Source organism: Tinamus guttatus, unplaced genomic scaffold, assembly GCF_059628265.1.
Source record: "Tinamus guttatus ecotype Peru unplaced genomic scaffold, ASM5962826v1 Tinamus_guttatus_pri_ptg000300l, whole genome shotgun sequence".
In the NCBI taxonomy this organism is placed as follows: domain Eukaryota; kingdom Metazoa; phylum Chordata; class Aves; order Tinamiformes; family Tinamidae; genus Tinamus; species Tinamus guttatus.
Genome location: NW_028288834.1, coordinates 354,057 through 366,388, shown reverse-complemented (window position 1 = coordinate 366,388; position 12,332 = coordinate 354,057).

Sequence of the window (12,332 nt, the reverse complement as noted above, 5' to 3'; positions counted from 1 at the left end):
ACGAGGTGGCAGAATTGCTCTTTATGAGAGAGAGCAACTGGAATGTATGGAGCTAAGCATAGGGGATGACGAAGAATGAGTTGAGAGCCTGTGGATGAGGACTAAAGGGCAGCCAGCAGGGGCGACACGGTTGTGAGAGTCCACAGGCCTCCTGACCAGGGAGAGGAAGTGGATGAGTCCTTCTACAGGCAGCTGCAAGAAGCCTCACGATCCCAGGCCCTGGTCCTTATGGGGAACTTCAACCACCCTGATGTCTGCTGGGATAATCGCACAGCTAAGAACACAGTCCAGGAGGTTCCTGCAGAACATTGCAGACAACTTCTTGATGCAGGTGGCTGATGAGATAACAAGGGGAGAGGCAGTGCTAGAACTGATACTAACAAGCAGAGATGGTCTAGTGGGAAATGTGAAGGTTGGGTGCAGTCTTGGCTGTAGTGACCATGAGATGATGGAATTCGCGATCCTCCGAGGAGGAAGCTGGACAAGAAGTAGGATTGCAACCTTGGCCTTTCAGAGAGCTAACTTCGACCTCTTCAGGGAGCTCCTTGGAGGAATCCCCTGGGCAAGGGTCCTAGAAGGAAAGAGGGTCCAGGAGATTTGGTTAATATTCAAACACCTGTGCCACCGTGTGCCATGTGCTCTAGGTGTCCCAGCTTGAGCAGGCAGGCTGGACTAGATGATCTCTAGAGGTCCCTTCCAAACTTAACCATTTTGTGATTCTGTGGAGGGCTTTCTGCTAAACAAAGTAATGTTCACTGCTGAAGAAGGACGCTCAGGTCACCTCTGAGTCTGTTGGTGGAATTGTCCAGGGGACTCCCCTAGCCAGAAATTCATCTCGGATTGCCAAGGCACGTGGGATGCATTTGGAAACTTGACGCTTGCTCTTGGGACTTGCTAGCATGTTCTCCTGCCCTGGCAATGGCCTGTGATAGGCACGTGAGCCCACCCTTCTCCCTTCATGTTAGCAGATGATTGTGCAGCAGAGTTGACATACCCTAAGAAATGTATGCCCACCATTCAGAGCAGTTGTGCAGCCAGTTGCAAACAAGGGAAGGAGACTGGTGCTCCACAGAGAGCGGGGCTCTGTTGCCTTACTGTGTGGCCAGACAAATGCTCGGGCACAGGCATTTTGGGTCCTCTTTGCACCATGCAGAGCCCAGGAGCTCTCCCTCTCTCACAGAGGGAGGAGATGCAGCTGGCTGGGGCCAAGTGCTCCATCTGCCTTGCTGCCTAAGGGCCATTCCCAGCAAGGCAATTTCCCAGCAGCAACCAGAGTGTCCAGGGGCCTTGCAGCTCCGGGCCTCAGTCACTTGAGATGAGCTCAGGACACGCAAAATGACACCCGGGGACTTCCATGCACCCAGAGTGGCGTGGAGTGGCAGAAGCAGTCATCACTTTTCCAGGAAAAGTCTGACCAGGACCTCCTGTCTCTTCTCCTATACTGAAACCAAGGACCCATGCAGAAAGATCCTCTCACACCTAAAACACAATGCGACATTTGCCACAGGGACCGACCCCAGCGCAGGGAAGACCTTCCCAACACACTCTGCCTTTCTTCCCTTCAAACGCACACAAAAGCCATGCAGCTCCAGTCACTGCCTATGGGAGAATGATTCCTGTCACATTCAGTAAAAAACATGGGTTGGATCTAAACGTACCTTAGCACAGTCTGAGCCGTTTGAAATGTCCTGAGATTGCTCAGAGCATGGATGCATGGCCACAAATCCCTTGCTAGGGGCCTGTCTGATGAAATGATGTCCATCCAGCTTGGACTCCTTCTCACCCGGACCACAATGGCCAGTGTAGAGTCACTCCATGGCCTTGGGGCACCACATCCTATTCGATCTGCAGACCAGCACCACCAGCTTAAGGCCCTGAGTGGAGCTCTAGAGCTCATTCACCATGAATGGTGAAGCTCTAGGGACAGCTAGGCAAGTGATCGCTAATCCCCTCAGTGGGAAAAGTCTCTCTGGGGAGCAGGGATGTCCATGGAGAAGGGGAAAGGAGACTCAGCATTCTCTCTCAGAGTATCTAAAGGAGGTCTTAGCCCTCCCCTCCTAGCCAGGAACATACTGTAGGCATTCTAGCTGTCCATATCCAGATGCCCAGAAGCGTTTCTGTGGCCTTAGTATCTAGGGCGTTTCTCCTTGGGGCACCTACAAATCAACCAGAAGCAATGGGAGAACTGTGGCCTTCTGGAGGGCAGCTTGCAGGGGAATAGCCAAATTTTCTAAAGATGGCGTGTCCTGAAGAGCGATTTGGCTCATTCTCCTCTGCACTCATTGCCCAGGGCTGCAGAGTTTAGAGAAGGACTTGGGCACTTCATTGTCGCGGACATTGTCTGGCTGGGTAGATAAGGGGAGAGTGGTGGATGTCATCTATCTTGACTTCAGCAAAACTTATGACATCATCCCTCACAGCATCCTCTTGGGCAAGCTTCGGAAGTGGGGGTTAGATGAGTGGATGGTGAGGTGGATTGAGAACTGGCTGGATGGCAGAGCTCAGAGGGCTGTGATCAGTGGCACAGAGTCTAGTTGGAGGCCTGTCGTTAGCGGTGTCCCCCAGGGTCATGGTGGGTATCATTGCTGATGATACCAAACTGGGAGGAGCAGCTGATACCTCAGAGGACTGCACTGCCATGCAGAGCTACATGGACAGACTGGACCACTGGGCAGTGAGAAACCTCACGAGGTTCAACAAGGGCAAGTGCCAGGTCCTGCACCTGGGGAGGAATAAGCCCAGACACCAGTGCAGGTTGGGGACCGACCTTCTAGAGAACAGCTCTGCAGAGAAGGATCTGGGTGTCATGGTGGACAAGTTGACCATGAGGCAGCAGTGTGCCCTTGTGGCCAAGAACGCCAATGGCATCGTGAGGAGCATCAAGCAGAACACCTCCAGCAGGTCGAGGGACATGATTCTGCCCCCCTACTCAGTCCTGGTGAGGCCACATCTGGAGTATTGTGTCCAGTTCTGGGCTACACAGTACAAGAGGGATGTGGATCTGCTGGAGAGAGTCCAGCGCAGGGCTACAAGGATGATTAGGGGTCTGGGACATCTGCGATACTCTCTGTGAGGAGAGGCTAAGAGAACTGGGCCTGTTCAGCCTGAGAAGAGAAGGGAAAGAGGGGATCTGATCATTGTCTATAAATACCTTAAGGGAGGGTGTGAGGAGGTTGGGGTCAGCCTCTTTTCAGTGGTGGCCAGCGATAGGACAAGTGGAAATGGCCACAAGTTGAAGCACCAAAATTTCCACAGGAACTTAAGGAAAAAATTCTTAACAGTGAGGGTGATAGAGCACTGGAACAGGTAGCCAAGAGAGATTGTGGAGTCCTCTTCTCTGGAGATCTTCAAAACGTGCTTGGACTCAATCCTGTGCCACATGCTCTAGGTGGCCCTTCATATGCAGCTGGGTTGGACTAGATGACCTCTAGAGGTCCCTTCCAACCTTAAGCGTTCTATGATTCTATGATGTTTGCTTGGCAGTACCCACAGAGTCAGTGTCTGAACTATATGTGAAATCCCCCTTCCAGAGAGACCATAGGAAGAACAAGCACGGGATGGAGAAATGGGAAACACAGAACAATAGGATTATATTTCTGTCATTATAACGGACACAGAGAGAGATAGATGGGCACCCAGGAGTTTCTCCTCTCCTGGATGTCCAGCTGCCAGGGAAAAAAAGTTTGATCTCACAGCCTTGAGGGCAGATGGCAGTCCTGGGAGAGGATATTAATTAAATCAATCCAAAATAACTACTGATAAGCCACAAGGAGATGGCCTCAATTTACACCAGGAGAGGTTCAGGTTAAATGTTAGGAAAAATTTCTACATGTAAAGTGTACTTAAGCATTAGAACAAACTGTACCGGGAAGTGGTAGAGTCCCCATCTCTGGCAGTTTCAAGAAATATATAGATGAGGCACTTTTTAGGGGACACGATTTAGGAGTGTTCTCTGGAAGTGTTCAAGAAACGTATAGATGAGGCACTTCTTAGGGAGATGATTTAGCAGCCATGGTGTTGAAGGATGTTGGACTCAATGATCTAAAAGGTCTTTTCCAACTGTAATGATTCTATGATGATTCTATGATTCTATTCTATGATCTGCACTGAATTACATCAGTGGTCTGCCATGTAGGGATCTGGATATGTCTGAATTTACTAGTGAGTGACACTCTAGTTGTACTAGGCATCTAGAAGTTATTTCAGATGGTGAAGGAAATTTCCCAGCTCATCTTCATCAAATGTGTTAAAATGATGTGGCTATCATAGTTGCTCCATCAGAGCTAGCAGACACCAGGGGCTTTTGTGCAGTGTCTCCCACCCTCCATCTCCAGCAGTTACAATGGGAGTTTAGGCAAGGGTCTCACATGAAGATCTCTCTGCTGTGCGCACTTCAGCTTGGGCAAGGGTCTGAGTCGTACTCCAGCCCAGGGGTATCTGACTTGGCATAAGGTGCCCAGATTAAGTCATCTGAATCAATATCTGAACCATGGATAAATGAACTTCCTTTTTGACCCTTTTCTAAGTATCCTGTGTATTTAAAAGATGGAAGAAGGGGCTTCTGGAGTGGCGCACTCCCACCTCTTATCCATATCTATATCCATATCTTCTCTTCTCCAGACTAAATAACCCCAGCTCCCTCAGCCGCTTCATCAGCTTCGTTGCCCTTCTTTGGACATGCTCCAGTGTCTTTCTTGTAGTGGGGGGCCCAAAACTGAACATGGTATTCGAGGCGCAGCCTCACTAGTGCCAAGTACAAGGGGACGATCGTTTCCCTAGTCCTGCTGGCTACACTGTTCCTGACACAAGCCAGGAGGCTGTTGGTCTTCTTGTCCACCTAGGCACACTGCTGACTCATGTTCAGTCAGCTGTCAACTAACATCCCCAGCTCCTTTTCTACAGTGCAGTTCTCCAGCCACTCTGCCTCAAGCCTTTAGTCCTGCACAGGGTTGTTTTGTCTGAAGTGCAGGACCCGGCACTCAGCCTTGTTGAAACTCATACAGTTGCTCTCAACCCATCAATCCAGTCTGCTCAGATTCCTCTATAGAACCTTCCTATCCTTAAGCAGGTCAACTCTTCCATCCAGCTTGGTATTGTCTGCAAACTTGCAGAGGGTGCACTCAATTCTCTCATCCAGATCATCCATAAAGATATTAAAGAGAACCGTCCCTGGCATTAACCTCTGGGGAACATCACTCATGAGTATCACCACCTGGATTTAGCTCCTTTCACCACCACTCTCTTGGCCCGGCCATCCAGGCAGGTATTCACCCAGGAAAAGCATGCCCGTCTAAGCCATGACCTGCCAGCCTCTCCAGGAGAAGGCAGTGTGAGACGGTGTCAAAGGCCTTACTGAAGTCTAAGTGGACCATGTCCGCAGCCTTTCCCTCATCCACTAGGCTGGCCACCTAGTCCTAAAAGGAGATTGAGTTGATCAGGCAGGACCTGCCTTTCATGAACCCAGGCCTCATCCCCTGGTTATCATGCAAATGCTATGCTGTGTGACATGACATGCTTAGCCAGTGCTAAACCACAGGCCTAGAAATGGAGCTAAATTCCAGGGCTATTTCTATGTGGAACATTAAGGCCATTTCCTACTCAAGATGTGTTTTTTCATCTTTTTCTTCTTTTCAGCAGAGTATTCTCTTCTCACAGTCATGGCCTATGACTACTTTATTGCCATATGTAGACCTTTGCACTATGGGACTACCATGAGCAGAAGAGCTTGTGTCAAAATGGCAGCAAGTGACTGGATCAGTGGTTTTATCTATTCTGTCCTGCACACTTGCTCATGCATTTTCAGTAGCATTCTGACAAGGCAATACCATGGAGCAGTTCTTCTGTGAAATTCCACAGATCGTCAAGCTCTCCTGCTCAAACTCCTACCTCAGGGAAGTTAGGACACTTGTAGTTGGAATTTGTTTTCTCTTTGTTTTTTTTTTTTTTCTTTTCATTGTGCTGTACTACATGCAGATCTTCACAGTTGTGTGGAGGATTTCCTCTGAGCTGGGCTGGCCCAAAGGCTTTTCCATGTGCCTCCCTTACCTCACCATGACCTCAGCACTGTAATCTTTTCCCACCTGAGCCTCCCCACCACTCTCGTCTGTGCTCTAGGTCTCAGGGTGGCTGTTCTGCACTCGTTGCCTCCAACAGTGAAACCCCTCATCTACAACATGAGGAACAACTTGCTCAAGGAGGCACTGATAAAAACTGATTCAGCTTGTACTATATCAGCAGCAACATGCTAGGCAGCTAGGCAGCCTCTTGCTCATTTCCCACATGCTACATTTCTTACTTCTCCATCTCCTATCTCCCCACTTTGGATACGAAGATGTTAGCGAAGAGCATGTCAAAGGCCTTTGGGAAAAAAGGCCTGAGCAACCTGATCTAACCTGCCCTGATTGCAAAGGAGTTTGGACTAAAGACTATCACAGTCGTGGCGGCCAAAAACACAAACAACTGGGGTAGATGCAACACAAACTACGCTTTATTGTTCTCTAAGTACATTATTTATACCAAGCTTTTCTTGTTGTGGCTACTGCTTATTGGTGAGGACTACTAAGGACAGTAACTACTAACAGAGTTATGATTGGACGATTCTTAGCAGAAACTTGGGCCAGTTTCTGCTCCATGGCCAAAACCTCCTTAAACTTGTTAATAACTTTCTGCTGTCTCCATGTGAACTCCCTATCTCATAGATAGGGAGGCTCTTCAAGGTTAACGTTCTCTGCTAAGGGAGCCATGGATTCCAGAGACCAGCTGTAATCCCTGACAATTTCCCCTTTTTGTATTTGTGCTACAAAAATGGTACTAACAGTTTGCTGCAGGGTCCTTTGCGGTAGACCAATCAAGCAAGGTACCATTAATAACACAATTACAATAATTACCAAAATCAGCAAACCTGTTTTCACTAGAGATAGTAACCACCCAGAAAGACCCCAGTTGCCAAACAACTTATTTAACCACTCCCATCCATCATCCACTTGCAACTTGCATACTCCATCAGTTAGACCAACTGTGGTCTTTACCCTCCCAGTTTGGATCTCTGGTCTCATTGATCCATTGCCAGCATATTATGCAGCAGTTGAAGCCCCTGTATTCGGCTCGCGTGGATATCCGCTACCAATCACTTTTCTCCGCTGGAACTCCCACCAGACACACAGAAAAGAGATTTCGAGGATTGCTGGTAGCCAGGTATATGGTGCTTTGATTGATGGTGTTAGCTAGGGTTATCCAGACGTTGCTGCCAGTTCCTCAGGGAGGGGCTGGAGGCCAATCCCCTCCTCCATAACTTCCGAGGATGAGGAGGGCAGTGACTGCAACGCAGGTCGCATGCACCGTGCTGGAACTCATCATGGTCCACTCTCTGTGGAAACACAAACTTATCCCCTTCCTCAAGTTATGACCTCGTGTGGCCCAGACCATTGGCAAGTAACCAGATCACAAACTTGCACCAGTACCTGCTGTGGTACCTTTTCCATTGTAGTCAAAGAGGAAAAATGAGAAAAAATGGGTGATAGAGCAGAGTTGTTAGGGAAGGAAAGTTAAGCACATATACAGCTTTGTCTAATCTTGCCTGTGGGGACTCCCCCTGCATTCCCCTTTTTGTTTTTGCACAAGGCGCTTCAAAGTGCCATGCAAGTGTTCAACGATGGCTTGGCCTGTAGGGGAATGGGTAATCCCAGTTATGTGGTGAACGTATTGATTTAGAAATTGTTGATTGTGAAAACGCTGCACCTTTTTGGAAACATAGGCAGGACCATTGTCGGTTTTCACTGTTTGAGCAATGCCGAGAGTTGCAAAGGCACGTTGAAAATGGTGAATTACGTGTAAAGATTTCTCCCCTGCTTGGCCTGTAGCACAAGCCACATGGGAAAATCTATCAACAGAAACATGGACAAACCGAAGCTGCTCAAATTTAGAGATATGGGTGACATCCGTTTGCCACAATTGTAATGCTTGTAGGCCTCTCGGTTAAGTCCATAGAAAACAGGCATCTGCTGTCCTTGACAATCAGGGAAGGCAGCAAATAGAGTCTGTGCTGCGGATTGCGTCAAGCTAAATTGTCGACTCAGCGCCAAGCTGCCCTGGTGAAAAAAAACAGTGATGAGATAATAAAGTCTGCTGGTGTTTGTTAGGGAGCGGACCGAAGGCCACAGCAGACACAAGGGGATCAGCCCTAGCATTGCCCTCAGTGAAAAAAAAAACAGGCAATGCATTATGACTGCGAATATGTAATATAAAGTAGAGTTCAGTTCTCTGTTGTATTGTGGACCGTAAGTCCAAAAGTACCAAAAACAGCAGGCACTGGTCAGTAAAGTACAGTCTTGTCAAGGTCTGATCCAATTCAATAACCCCATCAATTTTTGGACATCAGTAAGCGTTTGAACATTAACACTAAGTTTGATGGATTGGGGCGTCACTCGTCAGGCAGTGACTGTAAGCCCTAAATATTTCCAGGGCTCAGTCCTCTGCACCTTCTCTGGTGCTATGACCAAGCCATAATGCTGTAAGGATTGTTGAGGTACTTTTTCTTGATCATTCAGCTGCTCCCTTTTCTGGGCTGCAAGCAAAATGTCATCCATGTAATGGGAACAATAACAGTCTGGAAATCGCTCCCGAATGGGAGACAAAGCTTGAGCAACAAACCATTGGCAAATTATTGGTGAATTTTTCATACCTTGAGGTAACATCTTCCATTGATATCTTTTAGCTGGTTCAGAATGGTTTATAGATAATACAGTAAAAGCAATTTTTCCCTATCCTGGGGTGCTAATGGAATGGTAAAGCAACAGTCCTTCAGGTCTATTACCACAATATCCCAGTCCATGGGGATCACTGAGGGTGCAGGAAGGCCGGGTTGTAAAGCTCCCATAGTGGCCATAGCAGCATTTACCTGTCGTAGGTCATGTAAAAGTTGCCATTTGCCGGATTTCTTCTTAATCACAAATACAAAGGTAGTTCAAGGACTGTGAGAGGGTTCAATGTGCCCAGTCACAAGCTGTTCTGACACCAATTCTTGCAGGGCTTGCAACTTTTCCTCTGCTAGGGGCCACTGATCCACCCACATAGGCCTATCAGTTAACCAGTCTAAAGGAAGTGTGGCTCGACGAACATCCTGCAACACAGTGGCCCCCGTCAAAAATCCGTCATAATCCTAACCCCTCATAGTGCTAAACAATTTCTTCCCCACAAGTTCAGGGGTGCAGAGGTTATGTATGGTTTGATCGTTGCTATTTGCCCTTCAGGATTGGTGATCAGCACTGGTACAAGAGACACACCTCCCTGAGTGGAACCCCCCCCAGCCCTACTACGCCCATCCCAGTGTTCATAATGGGTCAGGGAGACGGCCAGGAATGTTGAGAGATAATAGTCACATCAACCCCAGTGTCCAACAAACCCATAATCTTCAACGTTGATGTTGAATAGCCTTTGTTGGAAATGGTACACGTCATTTGTGGCCTCTGCGCTGATACAGGTTGCGACCAGAAAACTTGGTGTGGACTCATAGAGCCAAAGCCTCCTTCTCGTCATTCCTTAAATTCTGTGTGAGGAACACAACTCAAAAAAGGCACAAGTTGAGCAACTTGGGAATGGTTACTGGGGCACAGGGAGCAGACATCATTCTCTGAAATCCACAGTCATTCTCCACAACTTGTTACTCTTTTTGACAGGCCAGACAGGGTTATTCCAAGCTGTGGTAGTGGGTTTAAAACTCCTGCATCCACTAGGTCTTTAATTGTCTGCAAAATGTCTTCATGCCCTCCAGAATCTTATACTGCGTCATGGCCATCAATTTAGTTGCGGCATGAATCTGCACAGGCAGCATTTTAACTTTTCTGACTAAAATTGTCTGGGGACTAACATAGTTCTTCATTCCAAATTGGTACAAACCGTCAGAAAGGTTCAAAGTCAGTCCCTTTAAAATATCAATTCCAATTATATATTCAGCGACAGGAATAATCATAACTGAATTGTTGGGGCCTTAGTACTTTTATAAGATTATAAGGAACTGAGGTAATGGGATTCAAAGGTTACCCAGGGAAGAAGAACGTGTTCGTGGGCAGTTTCAGGGGGACTGGGCTGGCCAGATAGACGCCTGGGAGACCTAGCAACCAAGCACCGAGAAGAGCACCAATCAGCTGTGAGCTTATAGCCTGACCAATGAGAATGCTGCTTCTTAGCACATGTCCACGTGTACTGGTATAAAGCTCTGATGCAGACGACAGCAGAGTGAGTTGAATCTGCTTCATATTGAAGTGTTGTTCACTCTGTCTTGCGGGGTGGGCCTCGGCACCTGGTGACCCTGACGTGATCGTGGGTAAAGTGGAGCCGAGAACACGAGGGATCCTGCAGCCAGTGGAGAAGTAGCTGGGCACCCGAAGAAAGGCGGATTGCGGCCACGGCTGACCTGGTGAGTCAGGACTGAGCTAGTGAGTCAGGGAGCAGGATGGGAATTGCTCCATCAGCAACTAGAATGGGAATTGCTGCATCAGCAATGGAGCGTGCTACTGTAGAATGTTTGTTAAGGCTCGCTCAAAAAACTGAGACTGAGATCTCAAAAGCCGATTTAATCGACTTACTGCTGTTTTGTAAGCAGAAAAGACTCATAGAAGAAACTTCCCAGGTATATAAGCTCGAGTCATGGGAGTGAGTGGGAAAGGAACTGTGGGATGGTGTGCAAATAGGTTCAGAGGAAGCTCGGTGACTTGCAAAAATATATCGTCCTGTATGACTAATGTTTGAACGGTTGCACAGGGAGGCTCAAGTCGCTGCCGCTTTGTGGGAAGCACTCCGTGGAGGAAAAGGTGAGGAGAATGGTTCAGGAAGCTCTGAGTGGACTGAAATTACTGAGCCGAGTCCATGTGAGGAAATGGACGATAAGGAAAAAGGGGCTTCATCTCGGCAAGCGTGTCCAGTAACTTTAGCTGAACGTGAAGTATGGGGGGTAGTGGATGAGTATCTTCCACCGTGGGAGGGGGAGGAGCGACCACCCCCGGAACGACCACCCCCCACAGCGCCTGAGATGGACGTGGATCCTATTAAAGCACCGATCCCGGATGGACGCCATTGTCCAAGGAATGCGACGAGAACTTCGGGAGCAAGCGGAAAGGATGATGGAGTTATTGGAACAGATGCGGCGATTAGACAGCGGGTCCAGGGCAAGAGATGTGAAGGCAGCCTATAAGGCTGCCCATAGGGCTATAGTAGAGGGGTTGGAGAATGTGGATAAACAATTGGGGCAGTGGGAGGTGCAAAAAGGTACTTCTAACTTAAAGGCGAGCGAAGGAAGTTTTGAAACAGAAAAGAGTGGGTACTGCACATGGTCAAAGAAGGGAGTATGACACTTGATAAAGCAAAAAACTATCTGCAGGCAACGTTTGGCCTGAAGGGCTGCCTTTTGGGCAGGGAGGTTGAGGAGTTATGGGAGATTCAAAAGAAAAGGGAAGCAGCTGGAGGAAGCGATCCAGCTGAAGAGGGATTGTTGTCGTGGCTCCGAGCCACTGCAGGTGGAAGTAATGATGGGGGAAAGTGTAAGGATGTGATGCCACCTGTTGATCCAACTTTTAATGCGGGAGCATGGTATAAGGGGTTGATAGAGAATGCTCGGTTACAGGGGGAATTTATATTAACTCCACTGGCAGCCCCCGTAGTAGTGGGAGCCCAGGGCCCCAAGTGGAACCTTTAGATTGGAAATTGGTGCAAGGTTTACAAAAAAAAACAGTGATGCAATATGGACATGATAATAAGTTAGTTCGAAACCAAATCTCTGCTTTGTTTAAATATTCTAATATGGTTCCTGCAGACAGCAGGGCTATAATGGAACTTCTGCTTTCTTCCACTACTTATATGCTCTGGCTAGCAAAGTGGCAAGAAAGGTTGGAAGAAAAGCAATTGGAAAATTTAAATTGTAGTATGGATGATCCATTAAGGATTGCCACTCTCGACCAACTGATGGGAAATGGGCGTTATCGAGCACCCGAGGCCCAAGCAGCGCTTCATCCTAGAATATTATAACAGTCGAAAAATGCAGCTTTAGCAACCTTTCTTGCCCTGCCACAGATAGGAACACCTCAATTACCATATACCAAAATAGTACAAAAGCCAAACGAGCTTTTTTTTTTTTTTTTTGGCTTTGTCGACCGGCTAAAGGATGCCTTGGATATGGCACCTAATGTGCCTCCAGAGATGAAAGCGATATTGGCTAAAGAACTGGCAATTCAAAATGCGAACCAATCCTGTAAACAACTACTGGCTACTCTGTCACCAGGGCCCTCAATTCTTCAAATGATAGAAGTATGTTACCGAGCACCAATGGTTGAGGAAGAGCA